Raw genomic sequence first — 16,996 nt, 5'->3', positions numbered from 1 at the left:
CTTTATTCAAGGCTCCTGGGTAACTTCCATCATTTAGTACAAAATGTAAAACAATTATTCATTGTTCACTTTTCTCTGCCTGCAATAAACAATGCATAAAGTTATGTTGTTTAATAAACCACCAACTATCTTTGCAAAAATGTGTGATTTTTTGTGATTCCTTTCTAAGTAAAGATAAAAGTTTGACAGTTTCTACAGTTTCTGACAGCAAAACACTGCAGAATTTACAAGGCACTGTACGTTTTCTCCTGGATGTTGTTTTACAAATATATTYGTTATGATTTATGTATCTGAACTGTATTACTGAAGAATTTGCAGACATCTTGTCCTGCCCCTAGAAAACCACTGCTCACTTTCTTGGACTGCCGCGTGAGAGTGAAAGGTGGTGGGGATGGGTGACAGTGGTAACAATAATATATGATTAGCAATGAGTCATGGTTAGAATCAATACATTTTACATCCAATGATGATACAGAAAACTTGTATTTAACATCCAAGGATGTTAAATAAACTGAGCAATTCTGYCAATGTAGTGATTTTTCCACAGTTATGGTCTGGTCTTGAAATAAAATCCTGAGTCCTCAGTGTCCGAGACAAGACTGAATACAAGTTTGGTCGAGTCTGAGAACATCAAAAAGGTGGTCTTGAGGCTAAGACCGATCCTGGGTACTACAACACTAGTCTGAACAGGTGTATTAAAACAAATTTTGTACTTGCTTGCGCTCTGTTTCCATTCTCTATCATTCATGTTTCATTTATTTAAAAGCTGCAAAACTTAAGCCTTTTCATTTCACTTGCTTATTTTGTTTGCCTTACAACCTTACTTTCTAGATCTCTTTCCCCAAATTAATGATGATGCACTTCATTTATGAATGCATTTTAAAAATGCATGTCCCTCCCTTTCACTCCCCACCCCTTCTCTTTCAGCACATTTGGCGTTTACAAGAAGCCTCTTACCATAGTCGATTGATCATGGCCATTGTTTGGGCTGGGTCCTCCATTTTACAGTTCAGTGCTCATGAAAAGGAGCATTTGCCACTCCTACCTGTCACCMCTCTTCCACACTAAAATATACTCCCTCACACAATATCTGTCTTTCCCTGACCAGTAAACCCCTGCTGGTATTTTCACAAGCGCACCTTCATCAATTTCCCACCTCTGATGCCCTTCTATGCCAGTGTGGAAGGTAGGAGGGGAGAACCTGAACTGATGGGTGAAAGCTGACAAAACTAGCTCCCATTCAAAGTCAGGGAGGGTGGCAGAGTTACTTGAGTGTAGGACACAAAGGACATGGGCTGTGGTTTATTTAAAGCTTGAAAAAACACAGCCAAAGCATAATGCAAACAAACAAACAAACAAACAAACATGGTCAGATTTAGATTTGCCAATAAATTTATACTGCTCATGAAGTTGACAACAAGTGCAAAAGTCTGCATTAATGCTTACAATTTGCTGCCCCCTGTAGTTTTCCTCTCATTCRTTCATTTACCCAAAAGATGAGTCATGGAGCTCAAGCTATAAATTCAATAATGCAATAAATGTTGATGGAAAAAAAAAAGCAGACCAGAAGGTAAACATCCTCTGAGCTCACTTCCTCCCTTTAAGTCTTGAGAAATTAGGTCTTCCATCATTCTAGCCAACTGGAGTATTTATGAGGTGTTGAAGTCATTGGTGCTGGTTGAGCCAAAGGTAGCACAGTCACATGAACTGGGTTTTGTGTGAAATACTTTATGAAATAACAGAGAGAAAGAAGAGGGAGGGAGTGGGTGAAACAAAAAAAAAGTCGCAAGGTGCCTCATTCACTGGCTCAGGGGTTTATGGGATTGCTCCCAGCTGTCACTCTGTGAAGTGAATCCACAGCGCCGTAATTTCTTAATTGTTTCAAATTAAATGCTCATAAAATAGCAAAGGAAATTAGTTTTTTTCCCCCTCTGGTTAATCAAAAGCAGCCTCTTGACTTACATCTGTGCCCGCTTTAAGAGAGATGGGATTTGAAAGGTGGAATAGCTYCCACAAGAAATGGCTTTGGATATGCTGGTGTGGCATTTGTGTGTGCAGGCTGTGAACTTTGACCTGATCACTGTGCAAATACAACTAATGTCTTAGATTTTTWAAAAATTCTTCTTTACTGCTTAGCTGCTCCTTCTCTGTCAGTTACAGTGAACCCYCTGCAAAATTGTGTTACACAGTTTGTGGCTAACTACTAGTAGTTTGCAGTAAACCCTGCAATTTCACGGAAACCGAAAATACAATAGTTACTTTATGATTTTTAGAAGTGTTAAGTAAATTGTATTATTATTGTTTTTTTGTTACTTTGTTGTGGTGAATGTAACATGTCTCTCTTGTAAATGAGACAAGGAGTCTAAAGATTTTTCTGTGTAAATAAAGGATAAATAAAAAAATGTACAGTTAGGAATGTAATTTTTCTTGTGCTTTTAAGTGAGTTTTCAAGCTAAGTTATTTATATAATTTATTAATTTTTGTAACATAAAAATTTATGTAAATTCAACTCYACAATAAAAATGAATAAAAAAACAAAAAAAAACAAAAAAACAACGGAACAGTACGTGCCCTGCACCCACGAATCGACCAGAGTGCAGAATTTCTGCTATTTAACTGTTTACTGTTACCGTACCACATGCAGCTGCTAACCGTTTAGCTTTCATCTTTTTTCCTTTGGTTCTTGCAACCTGCAAAGGTGTTGCAATGAATGATTGAAACCTGAGATCCCCATATAGTTTGATCTCTCAAAGCTGTATTGATGCTGCCATTCAGTCATATAAAACCCATTCTCACCACCAAGAAGAAACAATGACAGCAACTTCCCATCACAACATTCAAACCTACCAGCCAGTACAGCCAGCATGAAACCCCTCCAACCYCCAAATTTTATGTATCAGATGCATTTTTAGGGTTTAGGCTCAAAAAATCTGCAGACCTTTTTTGACTGTGTCCAATATTCACTTGTTTTTCACTATTCGCAGGAACTTTAAGAACATAGCCCCCGCGAAAATCGTATGTTCGGTGTATTCTTCTTTCACACTTAAATCTATGTACATATGTATGCATGTTTATGTGTACATCCACATTGAAACTTATTATGGTAAGATGCTAAAACACCCTGTGGGCATTTATGCACTTAGTCCTCCCATCTCCCCACACATCCCTCAGGTTCTCTGACGTTTCACAGTAGACATCAAGATGGCTCAACCAGTTAAATGCCTCTAATGACATCAGCCTCGCTGTCAAACACAGGCAAACTCACAGACATGCTAATCATGCTAATGCATTCATACATATATTCAATGTACAGATGGAGCTCAATCAGAAAGAAAGGCTGTTAAATATGCGACTAGGCAATCACATACCAGCTGAGTTTTAAAACAAACCTTATGTATGATTATATCACAGGTAAATGAATGTCATGAGTTTTGCATTTGCCCCTTTTAGCTTGACATGTACTCTTTCAGTCCTGTATAAACACAAGTCAAACATTTACTGTTCTACAGGCAAACCCGACTGACAATTTTGTCATTACATTTGAAAATAGGCTTTGTGAAGGGGGTCTGATTGGTAGCGGGTAGAAAAAGAGGGGTATACGAAATGAAATGCTAACTGATCTGAAAAGGCCTGAACTCTCCTCGCAAGCTGAGAAAACAGTGTGGAAATAAAGCCTATTATTTATAACTGACACAAAAATAATACAGCATTATGGTTAGCTAAACCATTCCGCATTACAATTAGCTTAATCACACAGCATTACAGTTGGATAAACTATGGATAAATTACAATTAGCTAAATTATATAGCACTGCAGTTAGCAATAAATATTATATTTTAATAAAATACAAAGATCATATCAAATAATAAACCTAAGAGTTGTTTTGTAAAAGTCTGAATAAGTTTGACCAGGGACAATAACAGAACTAGTACTATATGCATGAACAAAGACTTCAGACACAATGTTTATTTTAAAATGTTTGATTTTTTGCCAACTCTGGGTTTTTTTTATCATTGTCCAAAAATATCTGCTGTTCAAAGAGGTCACATTATATACATATGTTTAAATAGTTCTTTTTGTTTTACAAAACATTTTACAATGCTTTATTTTGTTGTAGTTTGAATTATTTCCTTTATCCACACTTTTTTTTCTGTTTATCTTTCTTATTTACATTTTTACCCTGTCTGCATAATTATCATTGATTTCTCAGCAAATTCACTTGCCCTTTTGTTTCTTTTGTGTGGATTGTCTCTTTCATAGCGCCACTCTTTTTTTTTCTTTCACTGTATAACAATTTTATATTATCTTCTGATATCATTTTAAAAATTTTAATCAGCTATTCTTAGGCTGCAGTAAGGTTTGTTTGCTCCATTTTTGCCTCCTTGTTTTCTCTTCGGCTCTCTTGCCATGTTTGTGGCCTTTCGCTCGGTGCACATCTAATGGCTTGGGTGTAATCCACTGGCTAATCTGCTGACAGCCTGTGTGACAAGACATTAGCTTTGTGTCACTGCCTACCATGCTGCTTTCTCAGTGTGTGTGTGTGTGTGTGTGTGTGTGTGTGTTTGCACGTGTCAGGGAGACAAAATCAAAGATAGATAGGAGTGTATGAATGCTGTTGGGTCAGTGTGACTACCAAACATGTTTGTAAAACTTTATGCATACGTTGACCTGTGTGACAGGGCATGATTAATAGCTATTATGAGTCTGTGGATTAGATGTTCAAGAATAAAGTTGATACTGTAACTCCTCAGATTTTTATGACTCTTCACCTTTTCATTTTTCCATAATTACGTTTTTTCCTCAGTGAAGTGTTATTAGGATGCCAAGTCAGACTTCTATAGACGCAATTAAAGGGAGAAAAGCCAACAGAGGTCATAACAGCCTTGACAGGGTGCCCCTTTCGCTTTGTTAGACATCCAGTCATGTCAAAAGAGGCTCGGTTTGTATCCAAATATTGGATTCTCTATTATTTCCAATATAATAGCTTTGACATACGTCCCCCCTTTCTTTCAAACAAAGTCGTTTTATTATATTTGGCTCTAAAGCCTTCTCTCATGGTTCTCTAGCTCATAATTATTTTCATCACTGACTTACTTTGTTCAGCATTGGATCTTTTTTGAGGCWAAATTCTTTGGAAACGAACAAGCACCGTCTACAAATATTGAACTTGATGTAAAACTGACAAAAGCAAACGTGATGAAATTAGAAGAGGAAAAACTCTTCAATAAGGTTGTAATCTGAGACCATGTCAAGACCAAGACCAGAGAGTATGGAGTCGAAGACAAAACCAGGGCCAGAAAAAATAAAATAAAATAAATTAAAAAAAACTAGTGCTATACCATAAAGTACATTGTACACAGTTAGCTAATATGTAAAACTAATATTGACTAAACTTTTTAGTGTGAGGGCTGGGCAGATTGCTAACATTAGCTAGCTAGCTTTGCTAAAATCACTTACATATAGCTTACATTTCTTTGACAGCGTTAACAAAAATACATAATTAGTGATGAGTCATGCTTGAATTCGAATCAGTATGTTTACATCCGAAGTTGGACARTATTTTGCCAATTTAGTGATATTACCACAGACGTTGTCTTGACTGCCTTCAAACAAAATCCASAGACTGAATGTCCGAGACAAGACAATTGCAATGCAAATGAGTCCGAGATGAGAAYAAGAYCATCAAAAAGTGKTYTTGAGTACYACACTACTCTTCAATTTAATATTAACTGATAACTGAAAATGGTAATGGCTATTTCCAGCACAATGGCTAYGACTGAAGCTGTGAAAATGTTTGCATTATCCAGTAAGGCCACGCGATTTATTCAAGTCCCAACATGAGTTAAARCACAATTCATAGTTTTATTTTACTTTGTGCTGTTTTGACACAAGTCTGAGTTTAACTGATATTTTTATTTCTTTATGTAAAAAAACAACTATTTTTCATTATTATTGCAACCATAAAACCCAGTCTGAATCATCACCGCTGACTATGATTTGATTATCATATAATAAAATAACTACAAAGGGTCTACCCAACTCAAAGACCAGTTGAGGACCAGATGATTTTTTAAATGATTCCTCATTAAACAAAAAATCCTTAGATGGAGCTTCCTTTATTTATCACCCCTGTTTATAGTTTTTCCTCATTGGAGGCAACATTCCGACTAAASCAGGAGAATTCCCAAGCCTCTCCCTTCATATTTCTCATTTTTCAGCCTCTGTCCCTCCATCTGTCTCCACCTGAGTGATCCTGTTATCACAGCTGACCCCTTGCTAGATCTGTCGACAGCCACAGAGATTACACCAAAGACCGTGGAACACACTGGGCTGCTGCCCGTTTGGAGAGGAAGGGGGAGATTGCCTGATCTCTCCATGCTGATAAAGTAGCCAAGGCTTTGGGGGCTCAAGAATGTCCTGCTAGGAATGAATCCAGTTGTGAATTGGTGGTTTTGCTTTATTCAACTTCACATCTAATCACCTTGCTTTTCARACGAGGGTAAAGTAAACAAGAATCAGAGCTTGGTTTGGAATTAGACCCTGATAGAGCTGGAGATAAGGTTGTTGAGGTTTTCTTTGATAACATGGTTTGATGAAAAGCTGGTAAAGCAGCATGTTTGAACTAATCTAAGCTGATGCTGGAATAAGCAGTCTGGGTGAAAGTTGTTGTATCAGGGAGTTATTCTTTTACATACCTCCATGGATCAACTGCCTAGCAGGCTGAAGATTATTTACTTTGCTCACATTCTATGAACACAAGTCAACAACAAGCTTATGTCACATATAGCACAGCGTTGCCTTCCAAAGCTGSCCACATAAAGAAACAGCTCTGTATAAAGACTGTGGACAGTTTGTTACCAGTCACAGACAGCTCTTTGCACAACCTATATTTGGAGAAATATGGATCAATTCTGACCATACTGACAAGCTAGCAGCTAGTCCAAGCAGAGACAAGAATTAAAGATTTCATGCAAAAAATGCTATTTTATTAACCTTCACAGCACCATCAATTTCACATTACAATTATTTTCCGCATAAAATCTACTTGCAAATGGGAACAGTGGCAGCAGCTAGCTTTGGCTACTTTTTGCCGAACCTTTTACAGAAAAAAAAAAATACATGAAATACTTTTAGAGCTATGTGTGTGTTAAGGTTGATTAGCTGCAGCAKCTGTTTTAAATCTGGTTGACTGACTTTTAAATTTTCATTGAAATTCATCCATTGATTTAAGACATTTTTGCTAGAAATCAAATTTATAAATGGTCAAAAATAGATGATCACATTGAAGGGAGGACTAGGTCACAAAGTGSTTTGTGGACAAATAGGCAGCAGTGTCTATTAGTTAAATGTTTGCAACAATTGCATTTTGTCCAAACATAATGAATACATACCTTATCTGTGGCTCATAATCTTAAATAAAATTTTGAAGGCCTTGAGCAGTGGCTACAAGAAAACATGATTCTGAACAGAAAATCCTTGAATTTGAGTTGGCAAAGCTTTTTATTCTTTATAGCTGGTAAATTTTARTATACAAATATTGTTTGAGGTTTCCTCTCGAAAATTACGTAAAAATATTCCTCATTAGAATAACCTAAAAAATAGGATTCAGCGCAAATATCAATGGGTTATCCTGATTTGGAAGACAAATCAAGGCATGACTCTAGAACCACTCACAACATCAGGATGAGCCTGGAATTAATGTAGTTTAAAAAGCAGGAATATGAAAATGTGCTAAGCTCACTTTAAACAAATTTCAAATTTTCAGTTTGATGTGATGAGTTGCATGTAGTTGTCTGCCTTTGTACTGTTGGCAGTAGATGGTATGTAATGTGACATACAATATGTTTATAACTATAACCCCAGAACTGAGCTTCAAAAGTTCTCAACTATCCTGTAGAGTCCTCAGTTTTGCTGTTCGTCTTTTGTGGTGTTTGTTCTCCCAAAAYACTCTGCAAACAATGTGCAGAAAAACGATCCCTATCTCAGAGGAACTAGGATTCAGTCCCTGGTTACTTCCTGATCCATCCCTCCACACTGTGCKTTTTTGAATGTTTCCACACGGGGGACACGTCTGCCATTCCAGTGAGAACACAGCACAATCATTATTGATTCATGCGCCATAAAAGCAGAGAGGCTCTTGTGAAACGTGGCGTGCCAAAACGCTGTCAGAGACGAAGGTTTGATGGCTCACTCTTCCGTGGCCTCGCCATCGTGTTGTCTTCWCCAGCTGCTGTTTGCAAACAGCGGGGAGGAATTCGTTTCTGTCAAAGACRCAGCTATCAACTGAAGAGACCTGACAGCAACACAACATGGCTCCCTTTGTTTCCTGTTGTTTTCTAATAGGTGATATTGGTGGAGCATCTGCAAACAACAAACTGGGAATCAGCAACTCTTTGTGAAACAGTTCAGCGTTTTCTCTTGATTCCAGATTGTTGTGGTTAAAAACTGCTACTTTAGATGTATTGASTGCACGACATAAGAACAAAAAAGTGCAAATGCAATATTAATGAACACTGCAATGACAACATCTGTTGTGACATACTCACATTTCCAAACTTCTCTGACACTATGAAACGTGGGCAGACATGGTTTGACTGTGTGAATGCATTCATTTGTCAGCAAAATATCATGAACTAATCAATGGATTTTAACAAAACCCTCAGAATGTGATCACTGGACCTACAACTACAACTAACAGGTTTGGAGTGAATTTGATTCAATATAGCTGCCAAAGATAAATGACCAAACACAAAAATGACTTTAAATTAGCCAATTTTACAAAYATTACTCTTAAATTTGTTGTGGTAGTAGCTGAAAGTGATCCACGACATACACTCTCAGTGCTAACAGATCACTGAAGATCTTTGAGTAAAACTGCAGCATGCAAGGTGGCCATGATATATTCCTGATATATCATACAGCCAATCAAGACCTTTTTTTGTTGTATTTTTGCCTCGTTTATGGGCCGTCATATAGAGGTCATGGAATGGAACAAAGAAGTAGAAGAGCACCAAACACTACAGCACTGGGAAGCTGTGAAAGCAAMTGCCTTTATTGATCCACTCTTAATTACAGGAGCCAATAAAATTTATGGTTTKGGGGATTGCCAGAAGCCACTTATAAGGCATACTGAGTAAAGTAATCACCTCTAATGGCAAGTGATCAAATAATATACAGCTGCCAACTCAAAACAACAACAACATAATATGGAAAGGAGGCTAAACTCCAATCTGGAGCCACATATTCTCCAACAAGTTTGTCAGAGCTCTGCTCTGCATCTATATGAGCAAAAATTGATAGCAAGTCATCAAAATGAACCACAATTTGCTGTTTTATTTGTGGCTTTGCAAAAGTTATTGCGGTGTGGTAAATATGTAAATGACAGCTGAATTGTTTTTCACTTTGTTGCTGCATGCACAAAGTTCAGTATATTTCACAATGACTGAAAAAAAGAGCATCATTCACACAAATGCACGGAGCTGTGGYAGCTCAGGGGTCAGTGTTGTGGTTTTATAATCCTGAGACCGTGGGTTTAAGCCCAGGCTGCATAAAGTGTGTAGTCATAATYTGTTTATTTTTATTTGTTCAGATCACGTTAAAGAATTGTCAACTRATGATGACTACACACTTTATGCAGCCTGGGCTTAAACCGTACATGTGAAGGACTTTCTAACACTAAACCTAACCAACCTAAATTAAAACTTAAAATCTGGAATATTAACCAAGTTAGAGCCATTTTGTGTTTGATGAGTTTGCTTTGCTTACTTAGTTTGATGTGGCTGCAATCTTAAATGGCTTTGATTATTTGGAGTTTCATTATAATTTGTCCAGTATTTCATGCATTTATTTAACATACATCAACACTAATAAAGACAGTGTTTTTTGGCAGCAAGCTACAAACACCTTTGATGCTGTTGGGATAGKTGGTGCTGATTGTGCAAGCAAGGCAAACTCCTGGCATATAGATCTTTGTAATTAAAACATAAATTGGTGGTATTGAGCTGCATGCAGTCAGTAGAGCAGGATCCAGCAAAACATTGATTCATGGAAGCACTTGGAAACAATTGCTCTGATGTGCAGAGTAAAATACAGAAGCCTTGTAAAATACAATCGATAGCAAACAAGCTGCTCCGACGTTACAAACATCAAACGATGGATTACAATGGAGTATAAAGTGCTGCAGATTACAGCGGTCATGAGTACGTCAGAGTTTTATCATGASATGAGTTTAAAGAAACTAATCAAAAGTTATTAAACGATTATCGGCTGGATTTAATGGCCTGATGCATTAGAGTCAGGCCACTTTTCAGGTGACCGTTATGTAAAAGGCATGGCATCTGTCAAGCTTGAATAATTCTCATATTTAAGAAGATAAATAGTGTTTCAACTGAAGTAAAACATTCAACTAGAGATGCATGAATGAACTGGTGTAGTTAACACAGGAACAACAAAACCCATCAAACTGTAGCTGAAAGCTAAATTTAACAAAACTCTAACCCTTCAGCTAAAAGCTAAAATTTGATCTTATTTGTTTACATTTTTTAATAAAACACAGCAACCTAATGGTAAGACATTTTCTCTGCTTGCTGATTTATTTTTTAATACCAACATGTTTTTTTTTTCAGGAGTGAACAGCTCAGTGCTTCTGCTGTCAGTCATATTAGCTAATAATGAGTTCTAATTGACCCCGAATGCAAACAAATCTGCCCTCTTTAAGATAATCAACACCACAAAGGCTTTACGCAACCAGTGGACTTTGATGTGAACACTGATTAGTCAAAATGTGCCCTGTGATGATGAGCATTCCAAAAGTATAAAGGTCCACAATAAACATAGCCTGATGCAATCTTTATTACAAGGGTTTTGTTTTTTACTTTGTTCTTTCAAAAAGGAATGGTCTACACTACTCTGAATAAACATTTTATCAGAACTTCTTTTATCATTTATAAAAAAAAATGTATTCGTACATCATGACAAAGTAACTAGAATTACTTAGAACTAGTATTAGAAACTTTGTTGGAGAAGCAGTGAAACATCTATTCAGCCATTATCCTTTACCTGCTTCTTCCTTTAGGGGTCACTAGAGCCTATATCCAGCTGCCACTGTTAGGGGTGGGGTACACCCTGGACATGTCCCAGGTCCATCACGGGGACACTTAGAGACAAACAACTATTCACTCTTTCACACCTAAAGGCAACTTAGAGTTACCAGTTAGTCTAACTTTCATGTTTTAGGTCTGTGGGAGGAAACCGGAATACTCGGAGAAAACCCACACATGCACAGAAAGAACATGCAAACTCTACCCAGAAAMGTCTCTGACTGGGATTTGATCCAGCATTCTTGCTGGGAGGCAACAGCTGTACCAACTGAGCCACTGTGCCATGAATGGTAAAACATTTTTTAAAAGTAAAGGCCAGATTAAGAAAAATAAATCAAATAAAAAATACAAACTTTTAGGATTTCTATGCCCAACCCCCCCGGTTTTTGTTAAATTAATATTGTATGATGGAAGAACTGAAGCATAGAGGCCGCTATCTGTGTAGGTGCCAGGTGCTGTTGCTGAAAGGATTTTCCTTAAAATGGCTCTGGGCTCGCACCTGAACCCTGCCTGTCCCATTTCTACATTTACATCCTTGAATGAGTGTCGTTTGGAAGGCAGKATTTAAGAAACTACACAAATAAGACTTAAATGACAAGAGAACTTCATGCTCCAAAAGTTGCTGTGATTATAAATTTTACACTAAGACCTTGATTCATGACTGTATAATTCCACATTTCAAGGATTTTTTTTCTCTCTCGATCATGTCCTTTACTGATGCCAGCCTTATATGAGGAAAACATGGACAAGGAGCACAGAAGACAGGGTGAGGACTGACAGGACTGGAGAAAGAGTAGAGCAAGAGTAGTGGAAGTGGAATAAGAAAGGTTAGAGAGTAAAGGAATCAAAAAAGGAGAGGGAAAATGAAATCTGAAACGTGTTGGAGGAAGAGCTGTGTATTTATCCTTTCTTCTGTCCTCAGGTGTTTCACCTACCGAGCTTATCCAACTTGCACCAGAGGATCATGTGATCAACACAAAGTTTAATGGCGATCAGCGCAAAGGAAGACAGGCAGAAAACAATAAAAATGGCTTCATTGTTGATTTGGTTTCCAGGGCACATAGTGACAATGGGCATCTGTTAAAAAAAGATTCCCATGTCATTGTTTCTCCAAAACTCTACCRGTTCACACAGACGCTTGGCCAATCATAGTAACAAATTCTGCAGAACAATAAATCATCTCAGAAATTAYTGTGATAAATTATATTGTTTGGAGACCATTTTAAACTAATATAATGACCTCTTGGTTGTGGAGCTTGTGGAAGTTTATGAAATTAACGTATGGAGAGAAAAAAGTGACAATGTCACMTGAATCAGAGATTGGGAAAACAACACAGAACACCTGATGAAGTTGTAAAATCACTAACCACCTTATCCAGTATGTATCTTCCACTGGATTCATTAAATAAACGATGTCACCCTCACACTGATTATGAAATTTACGTAGTGTGAACATTTAAAAAATAAACAACTCTCAACAAACCCAAGATTCAACATGGTGCTCTGAGGCATCACCAGCTAAAAGAAGGCGTTGGAAAACCAAAAACGCTCTGCTAGCTAAACGCCTGTTCATGGGCTCTCATGCTACAGAGGTTAGAGACCATGCTCTTGGCAAATAACTGATGTGAGAGATCCCTATGCTAAGGAGTAGAAAATAGGGTAACAAAGAAAACAAGCAAGCAAATGAAATTGATCAACCTCATTTTAATTTATCATGAGATTGAATTGTTKCTTATCATGACATGCCTACCAAATGCAGATTTTTTATTATCTCTAGTTTTCTCATTAAATCCTACATGGATGAAGATCTGTTCAACAGCTTTACAGAGGACTCTTGAGGACAGAGAGACAAAAGAGACAGCCGTCTAGTTTAAATATATAGTCTTATATAAAGTAAAAAAAAAAACGTAACTAAATGCACATACACTGTATTGCCTTACAGACACACAACCTGAACCAGTGTTAGGAACAGAGAGAGAGAAGACAACGGAGTTAAAGTGAGGCTGACTAACAGAGTATGACATGTCCAAGGCCTATCACTAATTATGCCCTTGTCRCTACAAACTGTTCCTTTACCATGATCTGCTGAAACAAGAGACAGAKGCAATTACTGCTCCACCTTATGAATTGTCTTAGTAATAAAACCCCAAAAWCAAGACTTGTTTTGTTAGAAAATATTACAGCTAAAAAAGCAGATCATGTATTTTTCAAAGCCTAAAGCAATATTATAAATTTGCACATCGAGTGGAAAATTCTGTCTTTCCTCATACAGCATAAGTTTGTTTGATTAAAAACCACCACCCCAAGAAAGGCCATCATAAAAGTAACTGTTTTTAGATTTGCTCCAAGTGGGAAACACATCCAACCAATGAGTGTTGAGATGTTGCACAAATACAGATGTTAAAGTGTCTCCATCCAACTCAGTGTTGTGTTTTTTACAGATAACTTCAAAAACAGTGGGTGGAAAAAATAAATGAGGGATCAGCTGTGGTTGGTGTACAGTTTCCAGTTTGAAGTAGTCCTTGTGATGTGGTGTTGCTTCCTGTTGTCAGCGAGCTCATTAACGCCACTTTGTAAATTCRTGGAGCTGTTAAAGCTGGGCACAATTTCCTTTAAGCAAACTTCAAAAAGAAGAAAAAAAGGTAACCAGCTTGTTTTCAGCTGTCAACTAAGCTGTTTTAGGCTTAGTTGTATGTGGTATTGATTAAATTAGTCCTCTTCGTGTTGCTAACGTGGTTGATTTGTTGTGGCAGTACATGAAACTGAGCTAAACATGACATGATAGCAGCTGAGGCTCATTTATAACACATATTACAAGTGTGACATTGTGATWTCGCACAAGAACGTGCATCYWTCCATTTTCTTYACACACTTTTTCTTTTCTGGTTCAKGAGGGAGCTGGTGCTCAAATCCAGCAGTCATTTAGCAAAGGTAGGGCAAGTTTATCATGARATTGTTCATTATGTTATTTTAAAAGTTTGATTAATGAGCAACAGTGATGACAGGGTGTAGGGGTTCATCATGTATCTGATGTGTTGCCAGTTCGAATCTCCACTCCATCCGTCTCAGCCATTGTCCCCTTTGGCAAGACGCTTCACCCACCCTGCCTGCTGGTAGAGGTCAGCGGGCTTAGTGGCACCAGTGCTTTCCCCAGCGTAGCTGTAGCTACAAAGTAGCTTACCACCATCAGTGTGTGAATGGGTGAATRATTGTAGTGTAAAGATCTTTGGAGTCCTTGGACTTGATAARGTAATGAAAGCTCAGGTCATTTACGTTCAAAATGGTTGCAACATTACCATTTTTCAACATTTAATGATCATGTTGGTGATATGTTTTCACTCAACAATTGTTAACCTTTAAAGTGGACATRTCCTGCAAAATACACTTTAGTYATATGCATTTTGTTGTGTACTTGCAGTGTCTAGAAATGCAGACAATTTTGAATTTAGTTTCTCCCGGTGCTGCATAGATCATCGTAATCTTTATATTATATTGTAATTAAAACATTTATATGCTGCTGGTTAACTCTGGTGCCAAACTACAAAAATAGCCGAATGGRGCGGAGTGGCAGTTAGACCTGGTGGGGGCTGAAGTGCCTCATTTGGATTAAAAGAGACCACTCCAAAACGATGAAAGCATGRTTTGTCCTCTTTAAGATGGTCATGTAAATGTATTCTTTTTTTTTCATTTTAACAAAGACTTGACCAAAAAACTTACATGTTTGAAAACATCACAAATGTTTCCACACATTTTGGAAACTCCTTTGCGATTTTAAATCACAACTTGTTGCAAACTGTCACAGCCCAGTAATACACTGCATTAAAGTATAAAGAAAAAAAAAACTACCATTACCCAACTAGCTATTTAACTTGAATAAAAAAAACACCAAATAAACAACATCATCGTGAGGAACTACAGACTAATATTCTCAAAAGCGATATTCCATTCTTTTGCACCAAAAAGTCATCAACATCATCTTCTGAGTCTTGTTCACACATGTCAAAGTTTTGCATCCAACGTGAGAACATTTCCAAACACACTGATTGTGCCCACATTGTGAACAGCTAAATTAATATGATTATCAAACATCCCACATGCCAGCTTTGATTTCTGGCAGCCCTCTCATCCTTCCACAATGCACACTTACACGGGTAAAACGGAAATGATGTGGCGGGTTGTGCCATATCTCTCTGCCGGACACAGTTAAAAACAAGTTCTCATTGGCTGGGCAGGATTTCCACAGCAGCAGCACCTCATCATCTATGAGGCTGGGCTAATTAAACAGCAGGGGAAAAAAGAACACTAAGCCTTTCAAAACACTTTTTCTTCTCCTGCTACGAGCTTTAATGTAGCTCAGAATGAAAAAGGGAATGGAAACTGAGCTAAAGACAGTATTACACATCTATGCGCCAACTCTTCCATTAGAAAACTTACCTTTCAGCACTCAAGCAAACTTTCCAACGATTCAAGAGCTGMAAAAGATAAGAAAACACATATTARATGACTGTATACTTATGCTGTCATAAAATCTGTTGTAATAAAAAAAACTGATGTCACTCGTGGCAAAGAGTTCCATGTGTTACGACAGGTTCTGTAATTGGAAAATAATTCAAATCACAGTCGGCACAATGCAATGATCTGCTGCCTCGCACTAATTTAGCTTCTTACAGTGTAAAGGGCAAACATTTATTACCCCGTGATTACGTTTGGCAGGCGTATGTGTCTGACACTTTGAAGCCCTTGTAATTTTCCGACCCGTTACAGAAATCCTGTCTTCACCACTGATATTCAATCACTGCTTTTGAATGTGCTGCTCTTCTCGTGGATTTCATTCACTGAGCCACGAAATCAAAAGAGGGAAGTTGGAGCTGGAGAGACACCAAGCAGATTTTTCTATATTATCACCCGCCGCTGAAAGGCAACGGAGGAAAGACAATGCTGTTGCCCGTCTCTGTACAATTAGAAAAATACTTCATCAGTCACTAAGCTGATTTCAATGAACCTATCAGAAAATAATTATTGCATGAACAGCTAATGGATTTTAGCAAACACARAAAYRACTACACCCAAGTCAGTTTTRTAGACGACGGTAAAGCTTTGTGTTATGGTAGCTGAGACTGATGTTGAACAAATAATCTAAGCTGTAACGGTGAAATATCTTAATACCATGTGGAACTGAAGATAATGTTTTTGGTAACGTTTGACCAAATTGTACTTATACTCAAGAAAAAGTAGATGAACGAAGTTTAAACACCATTATCAGTCACAGTGTTTGTTCCAATCCTGAGCTCTTTTTTGTTTGTTTTTTAATTCCAAGAGGAATCCAGAAATTGATTGATAGTTTTACAACCAGGAAAAGCAGAAAGGAAGAGAAGAATGCAATAAAAGAGCCACCTGTCAAGGGGTCCTGACACTATAGTTTTAGGGCCATTAGGTGGTCTTGAATGTGGCTACTCCAGTTCAATCTGAACTGCACAGAACAGTTGGTGTAAGAAAAAAAGAGAGGAAAACTTATTTGCTCTGTGGAATAGTGTGTAAATATTGAAAAAAACATTTGTAAATTTTTTGAGAATTGGGTGTACATCTACAACTGCTCAACTTTTGGATTCAAGTTGAATGCCACAGCAAAGTGATCTTAAAGTGCCTGTGACATGCATAGCCTTCAAATACAAAAAAATAGTAAAAGAAAGCCTCTTTATATTTAAGAAATTTGACATAAAACACATGCTTTTATCCAGTTTTGTCACATAACTGGCATATTTTCTTTTGACCTTAGCTCAGCCAAAATGAAACAGGAAGTGACATCAAAGAGGAACTCTTGTTTTTAAAGAGGAACTCTTTAAGAAAGAAAATTTGGTGGTCTTTGTTTATTGAAACAATGGGCCTCATGCAAGAAC

The 16,996-nt window shown here is 37.5% G+C and overlaps 1 protein-coding gene across 31 annotated transcripts in view; it reads right to left on the bottom strand.

Annotated features, from left to right (window-relative positions):
* The window catches only part of LOC106514844 (protein tyrosine phosphatase receptor type D), a 469,094-nt gene that overhangs the window by 182,120 nt on the left and 269,978 nt on the right, over nt 1–16,996 (bottom strand). For all 31 annotated transcript variants that reach the window (XM_014004324.1, XM_014004325.1, XM_014004323.1 and 28 more), the window contains exon 9: nt 15,534–15,571. The gene's annotated coding sequence lies outside the window, so the exon portion shown is untranslated. The remainder of the gene's footprint in view (nt 1–15,533; nt 15,572–16,996) is intronic.

Source organism: Austrofundulus limnaeus, unplaced genomic scaffold, assembly GCF_001266775.1.
Source record: "Austrofundulus limnaeus strain Quisiro unplaced genomic scaffold, Austrofundulus_limnaeus-1.0 Scaffold23, whole genome shotgun sequence".
In the NCBI taxonomy this organism is placed as follows: domain Eukaryota; kingdom Metazoa; phylum Chordata; class Actinopteri; order Cyprinodontiformes; family Rivulidae; genus Austrofundulus; species Austrofundulus limnaeus.
The sequence above is the reverse complement of the archived record's forward strand: the minus strand, read 5'-3'. Positions and strand labels throughout refer to the sequence as shown.